The sequence below is a fragment of the Cannabis sativa genome, unplaced genomic scaffold (genome assembly GCF_029168945.1).
Source record: "Cannabis sativa cultivar Pink pepper isolate KNU-18-1 unplaced genomic scaffold, ASM2916894v1 Contig1, whole genome shotgun sequence".
In the NCBI taxonomy this organism is placed as follows: Eukaryota; Viridiplantae; Streptophyta; class Magnoliopsida; order Rosales; family Cannabaceae; genus Cannabis; species Cannabis sativa.
In genome coordinates this window covers 2,917,502-2,925,907 of record NW_026870037.1, presented here as the reverse complement: position 1 = coordinate 2,925,907, position 8,406 = coordinate 2,917,502, and positions in this window count along the sequence as shown.

Sequence of the window (8,406 nt, the reverse complement as noted above, 5' to 3'; positions counted from 1 at the left end):
TGGCGGAGGGCTGGGTTCAGTAAAATCGTACCCACTACTAAATGACCCCCTATCTACCATATAGACCCAATAGTCAAGTATTTAACCATGATCTTCTCGGTCAAACCATGTCACCTAAACTATAATCTACCTAATTTAAATAATGGCAAACTACTATACATTATTTAAACAACATAACAATCATAATTAAATAATGTGAATCTTATAAACACACTATTTACATACATACTTAAATAACATGAATCTTATAAATATATTATTTAAATATATACCTTTAGCAATGGTCATGCTCTAATACTGTAAACATACATAAATAACATGAATCTTATAAACATATTATTTAAATATATATTATACAGTACATTAAATAACAAACAATAAAGAGTCGTGCGTAAGACCTTAGTTAACTTCTCTTTTACTATTCTCGCTCTTTCTATGAATGTTATTACATACAGAAAACTTATGTTTTTCTACTTAATTTCCTTACCTCGATTGTGGAGATCCTAGCTTGATTGCAAAAGTGATCCTTGAGAACCAATAATCTTCTTATGAAAACCTAGTTTTCATGTATTTTTATTTTATAATATATTATAGTGACATAATTATTTAAATTTAACGTTGAGTCTAGATCGAAAATTCAAATGACAAAACAATATACCTTAGTTCTTAAAGGAGATCTAGCTATCCGAGCCCAAGCCTTGTGTAAGCACACGAATAGTTTGAGATGATCTTGAAATTTAGAAACAAGGTGATAATGATTTTTGAATTTGCAGGAACTATTATAGTTTATGGAAGATATGGGAAATAATGATGGTGTATGGTTCGCTTATATATAGTGCTTATATAGAATAAGATATGGGATGTAGAGTAATATGTGACTATGTCTACAAAGCACAAGGGTACGAGGAAATTAGAGTGATGATGAGAGAGCTTGGCCTTTTAAAGTGTGAGAAGAAAGATGGTGGTGTATAGTAATGGTTTGATCTATGGAGAACACAAAGGACAAGAGAATTATATTGATTATACGAGAGAGCTTAAGTGAGTGAAGTATATGAGTTGAGTGGTATTTATAACCCTTTAACTAACTACACTAACGTCCCTTAGCGACCTGACTAGTAACCTTACATTTTAAAATCAATTAAATAAGTTGAAAGGTATTTCAAAATAATAATTTGTTTAAGGGTCCCTTCATACTCGGTCAATACTAAAATAAAGGAGAGTTTATTTTCATGCATTGACAAAACATGATTAATAAGCATTATTTATATATATGTTGTTAACTATTTACTCCATAAGCTCTAAGTGTGCCACCTTACCATTTGACCAAGTCTTTATTGGCTTGATGACTAACCAAAAGATACCATCCATCCATGTTTTATTCTTAATGCTACACGTAAGCCATTTGCAAGTGTCTTCCATATACTTAATATCATTCAAAGAAAATCCACTAAAATTCTATCAATGCTATAAGTCCAAACTACTCTCTAATTTCTCAACATAGCTACATATCACAAAACTATACCTTAATACTCGATTTGGCCACTATCGTTACTATTGATATTATTATTTAATTAAGTAATTCAACCTATATCACTTAAAGAAAATAATAATAAGACTAAATTTTATTCCTATAGGCCACGTAAATAATTTTCCAACATATCCAATTCTTCAACTCACTTCATAAATATTTGTCATGGACTATTTTGTCATGCTAAAATTATCACATGATTATAAAAGTATCACAATTTATTTAACTTTGAAAACTAACATTAATTCATTTATCATAAATATTCTAAACAATCAACTAATTCCACATCGACATAGCTAATCTAACATAACGGAAAATAATAACCCAATATTTTGGTTATTACAATCTACCTTCCTTAAAAGAATTTTGTCCTCGAAATTTACTTACTTGAGAATAACTCGGGGTACTGATTCTGCATGTCCTTCTCCAACTCCCATGTCGCTTCTCTATTAGAACTATCACTCCACAGAATTTTGACTAAGGGTATAGTCTTATTTCGTAAGACTTTTGTTCCTTTTTCTATCACGCGCACAGGGCGTGCCATATAACTCATGTCCTACTGCAACTTCAAGTTCTCGTATTTAAGCACATGTGTCGGATCAGGTACATACTTACGTAACATGGAAATGTGGAAAACATTATTCGTTTCTGCTAATGTTGGCGGTAGGGCCAAATGGTAAGCTACCTGACCAACTCTGTCCAGTATTTTAAAAGGACCTATAAATCTTGGGCTTAACTTTCCCCTTTTTCCAAAACGCATAATACCCTTCATAGGTGATACCTTCAAGAACACTAAGTCCCCTACAAAAAAAAACTCAACCTCCCGTCTTTTCAGATCTGCATAACTTTTCTGTCTACTTTGGGCGGTGAGCATCCTTCGTAGGAATGGCAAATGGGGCGGGTCTGCCCCGCCCCGCTTCTGACCCGCCCCGCCCCGACAAGCTATTGCCCCGCCCCGCCCCGCCCCGATTACCTTGAAAATTTAATTGGGTCTGACCCGACCCGACCCAACTGGGCTCGGGTTTGACCCGATTTTTTTTTTTTTTTTTTTTTTTTGCAAATTTACTTCTTCAAATTTTATTTTATAAGTGACTTTATAAGTTAAGAGAAAAATATTTTCCTAAAATTTTATAAGAAGTTTTATTGAATCAATTAAAGTATTTAATTATATTTTATAATTATTTTAAAATTTATCAAATTTAACATTAGGAGTTTTTTTTTTTTTTTTCCATTCAAAAAAAAAACATTAGGAGTTTTTTTAATAAAAAATTTATATTCTCCTAGTCAAGGCCTCTTCTTTCATGGTTCAACACCATTAAAACTCACCCTCAAAGCTTTTGCGATTGCTGACTGGGGTGCTTGTCTTGACACCAGGAGATCCATATCTAGCTACAGTGTTTTCTTGGGAGATTCCCTCATCTCATGGAAATCAAAAAAACAACAAAGCATATCCCGACCCTCTACTGAAACAGAGTATAGAACTATGGCCAATGTCACCTGTGGGCTTCAATGGATCATATCTCTCTTAAAAGACTTTCATGTGGATATATCTCTCCCTGCTCTCCTCTTTTGTGACAACAATGCATTCATACATATATCCGAGAATCCAGTGTTTCACGAGCACACAAAACATGTGAAAATTAACTACCACATTGTTCAAGAGAAACTAACCAATGGCATCATCAAACTCAACCATGTTCCTTCGAAGATGAACCTTGCTGATATACCCACTAAACTCCTCTTTTCTACTCATTTCAATGAGATAATTTTCAAGATGGGTGTAAAAAAATTTTACACTCCATCTTGAAGGTAACTGTTAAGATAGTTACTTTATTTAGTTAAGTATTGCAGTTAGATTGTTATATACTTTTATGTTATAAATGTCATCATTTCCTCTCTACTTATATAAGGTTTTCTTTTCCACTTTGTATATTTATCCAATTCATTAATAAAGAATTGTTCTCTCTTTGTACCTTCCTAATACTTTCAATTATTTTTCTTTTAAAGAGATTCAAGGTAGGAGGCAGAATGTGGGTGTTCTTATTTAGATTTTTTGGTGTTATCTTATTATCCTTCCAAAACCATTTCCTAATTAGAGTTTTAATTTCTTTCGATTTAATGTTCATCCTAATAAATCAAATTTGAGACGAAAGCCGATTCGAATTTCTTAAAAACATAAAAGAAGAGTACATAAATAATTAACATTAACAATCGTTGATATATCATTGGGTGTTCAACAACCAAAGCCTTATAGGTCAAATAAAGCATGGCATGTGATGTTGACCTCTTCCTAATAGTAAGCCTTTAATAATAATAATAATAATAATAATAATAATAATAATAATAATAATAATAATAATAATAATAATAATAATAATAATAATAATAATAATAATGCATCAAAGTGAAGCAGTCAACACGTTCATGGAACCAAGATATATATAAACCAAACAACAATAAGAACCGAAATCCCACACAAAAGTTTTAAGCCATTTCACTCATAGGCTGAGAGGGAGAGCTTGAAGTAGTTCGTGGCAGAGAATAGTAAAATTTGGTTTTTTTTTTTTTTAAATTATCGAATCGGGTCAGCCCCGACCCGAAAAAATTTAACCGGGGCGGGGCGGGGCGGGGCAAAGACCCGATTAGAGACCCGATTGTGTCGGGGCGGGACTGCCCCGTCGGGTCGGGGCCCCGACCCGATCCGCGAAAAAGCTTCGATTTGCCATGCCTGCTTCTAAAGCTTCTCTAACTGCTTCTGGACCTAAGTAGCGTCTTTCTCCAACTTCATCCCAATGAAGCGGTGATCTACATTTTCGTCCATACAACATCTCATATGGTGCCATTTTCATTGTGGCTTGATAGCTATTACTGTAGGAGAACTCCATTAGAGGTAAATGCTTACTCCACGAACCAGTGAAGTCCAGTGCACACGCTCGAAGCATATCCTCGAGTATTTGGATGGTGCGTTCAGATTGTCCATCTGTTTGGGGATGAAATGCTGTACTTAATTTCAATCACGTCCCCATTGCCTTATGTAGACTCTCCCAGAACTTGGAGGTGAATACTGAACCTCTATCAGAGACTATCGTCTTTGGAACTCCATGCAGCCTCAATATCTCTTGCACGTACAGGTCAGCATACTGCTCTGCGTTGTAAGTAGACTTTACTGGAACAAAGTGTGCTGACTTTGTGAGTCTGTCTATAATTACCCAAACTGAGTCGTGTTGCTTGGTTGTTCGGGGTAGTCCCATCACAAAGTCTATGGCTACATCTTCCCACTTCCATTCTGGGATTTTCAGGGGTTGTAACATCATTGCTGGTCTCTGATGTTCAACCTTAACTTGTTGACATGTGAGGCATCTAGCTACAAATTCAGCTACATCCTTCTTCCTCCCTGGCCACCAATATAAGGTTTTTAAGTCATTGTACATTTTGGTTGACCCTGGATGCATTGAGTAGGGTGTAGTGTGTGCTTCCATCTTGGTCTTTCTTTTAAGCTCTATGTTGTTGGCTACACACACCCTTCCCTCATACCTTAGCATGCCGTCTGTACCTTCGGAGAAATCCTCTATCTCCTTCTATGGCAAGTGTGCTCTTTTGTTCTATAAGAACTCATCAACTATCTGTGCATCTTCAAGTTCTTGTAGCAGAGCCGCGACAATGCTTAGGTTAGCTAGTTTTCGCGTAATGATCTCTATACCACTACTTTGGAATTCCTATTGTAGTGGCATTTATATTTGTGCAAGTATTGCTAAGCTGGCATAATTGCGTCTACTTAGCGCATCTGCTACTACATTGGCCTTCCCCGGGTGGTAGTGGATTTCGCAATCATAGTCCTTAACCAGCTCTAGCCATCATCTCTGCCTCATATTGAGTTCCTTTTGTGTAAAGAAGTACTTCAGCCTCTTGTGGTCAGTATAAATTTCACATTTCTCCCCATAGAGATAGTGCCTACATATTTTTAGCGCAAAAACTACTGTTGCCAACTCCAGATCGTGTGTTGGGTACCTCTGTTCATACTCCTTAAGTTATTTGAGGCATACGCTACTACTTTGTCATTTTGCATCAGCACGCATCCCAACTCTTGTTTTGATGCATCACAGTACACCACAAACTTATCCTTGTTATTGGGAACACATAATACAGGGGTTGTTATTAGTTTGTCCTTAAGTGTTTGGAAGCTACCCTCATGGTTTTTCGACTAGACAAACTTCTGTGTCTTTCGTATTAAGTTGGTTAGAGGAGTTGCGATATTGGAAAATCCTTCAACAAAGCGTCTGTAGTAACCAACTAGACCCAAGAAGCTTTTTACTTCACTTGCAGTCTTAGGTGTTGGCCAGCTCTTGACTGCTTCGATCTTTGTAGGATCCACCTCAACTCCATCTTTGGAAACTATATGGCCTAGGAATTCCACACTCTCTAACTAGAATTCACATTTCTTGAATTTGGTATAGTTGGTTCTCCTTAAGTCGGTTTGGAGTTATCCTCAGGCGTTCCTCATGTTCCTCCATAGTTTTGGAGTAGATAAGAATGCTGGTAATGAATACGACAACAAACTTATCTAGGTACTCCTTGAACACCCTATTCATCATATCCATGACGACTGCTGGGGCATTAGTTAGTCTGAAAGATATTACCAAAAACTCATAGTGTCCATATCGTGTTTTGAGTATTGTCTTGGGTATGTCCTCCTTCCAAACCTTCAGCTGGTGATACCCAGATCTTAGATCTATTTTCGAGAACACAGTCGAGCCTTGCAATTGATCAAAGAGATCGTCAATCCTTGGGAAATGGTACTTATTCTTGATGCTTACCTTGTTGAGCTCATGCTAGTCTATGCACATCCTCATGCTTCCATCTTTCTTCTTAACAAAGAGTACTAGAGTACCCTAAGGTGAGCAACTTGGTCTAATGATCCCTTTGTCTAGGAGCTCTTGTAGCTATACTTTGAGTTTCTACAACTCGTAAATTTCCATTTTGTATGGAGCCTTCACAATTATAGCACTCTTGGAGCTAACTTGATTATGAACTCTACATCACTGTCTGAAGGTATTCCTGGTAGATCTTTTAGAAAGACCTTTTGGAATTCACAGACTATGTGCATATTGTTCATTGTTTGTTGTGTCTTGACTACTTGATGCACTACATTAGTCAACAATGCTTGACATCATACCTTCCTCAGATGGCTAGTTTATAAGGATGAGATTAAAGAAGTTGATAATAGGGGTGTACGTCGGTCGGTTTAGTCGGGTTATAGCATATTTTTATTAACCCAATATAAATATTTCCAAGTTGCAAAATTTAATCGTAACCCGCCCAATGAAAATTTAGAAAAAGTTCAACCCGCCCAATGATTTTGTCGGTTTGGTCGGGTTAACCCGTCCAAACCGTTCTTCATTTTTTTTTTTATAATTATTATTGTTCGTTTCTAGAATTCAAGTAACAAAAAAGTTAAAAAAATAAAAATATATTATTTATATTTCAAGTTAAATAATGCTATAGTTTAAATTAATTTTAAGAACTTTAATATAAGATAAATATAATTGAGTAAACATAAAATAATTGAATAAAATAATAAAAAAAGTGATAATATAGTGTAGATTTTAAACTTTAACTTCAATATCCAAATACATTAAAAATTATTAACTATAAAATCTAAGTTTTAAGTTAAAAATTAAAATGTCCAAACTTTAAATACAAAATAATTTAACTAATAAATGTAATTTATATAATATAAGATATACACTTTTATTAAAAAATATATAAATCGGTTTAATTCGGTTTATTCGGGTTAATTGGGCGGTTTAGAATAATTTGTAAACCACCCAATATATTCATTGGGCGGGTTGGATTTTCATTATATTATTTCGGGTTGTATTTTTTGTCGGTTTATTCGGTTTGGTTTGGGCGGTTTATTCGGGTTGAGCGGTTTGTAAATTTTATTGAACACCCCTAGTTGATAAGGCTAGCTTAACTTCTTTGAAAGTAATCTGGTCTCCGACCTTTGTTGCCAAAAGCGACCAATACTTTCAACAATAGATGAATGGATAGCCAATCCATATCAAGTGCAGCGTCATGATCCTTTATTTCCAGCTCTATCAAGTCATTCGTTAGTTGTATTTTATTGAGTTCTATATATCCCAATATGGGTGCTACAATCCTTGGTTGTTCCTTCCCCTCTAAAGGATTAGAGACTCCTTCAAATGTCGATGTTTTTTTTTATTATTATTCTTTCATATGATGGCTCAAAGCAGTGTGTTGGCTGTTGAACCAAATTCCTTGTGCTTTACCGCTTATGGCAATGCAACTTTTCATCCTAAGGTTGGAGTCGTTCCCTAAGCTTAGCTTTCTCTTTCTCCAACTACTCGCAAAAACGAGCGTCCTCTCAACTAAGCCTATGCCTTGTATGTACTTACGTGGGTGCCACTTCCATAATAGCACAACTCGTTATCCTTGTCCTCCACCATGAATAGCTTAGCCTCGTAGTTCATCTTTTTCTTAAGCTTCTTGTAGGTTTGAAGCTACTCCTTCTTGATTGTTCTATTGAGACGACTTGATCGTCTAAGCAACATAATCTCTTAATATTTAGTTCTAATTCTTCTAAAATAAAATTCTTATAAGAAATCAACCTAACTATTTGAATAATATATAATATTCCTAGTAGATAAAATCAACTAATTATTATTTTTTTGTTCTATAAAAGAAAAGTCTCTCCCTGTTAACATAACATAGTTCACCAAATAATTTCTATTTACACTAAGATAAAATAACTATATAAGTAAGTAACAATAAATACATAAAATAAAATAATAAAAACTTCTTCTTTTAATATTGTTACTTAAAAAAAAAATTGTCTAGGCTTTCTAGTTATGATTTTT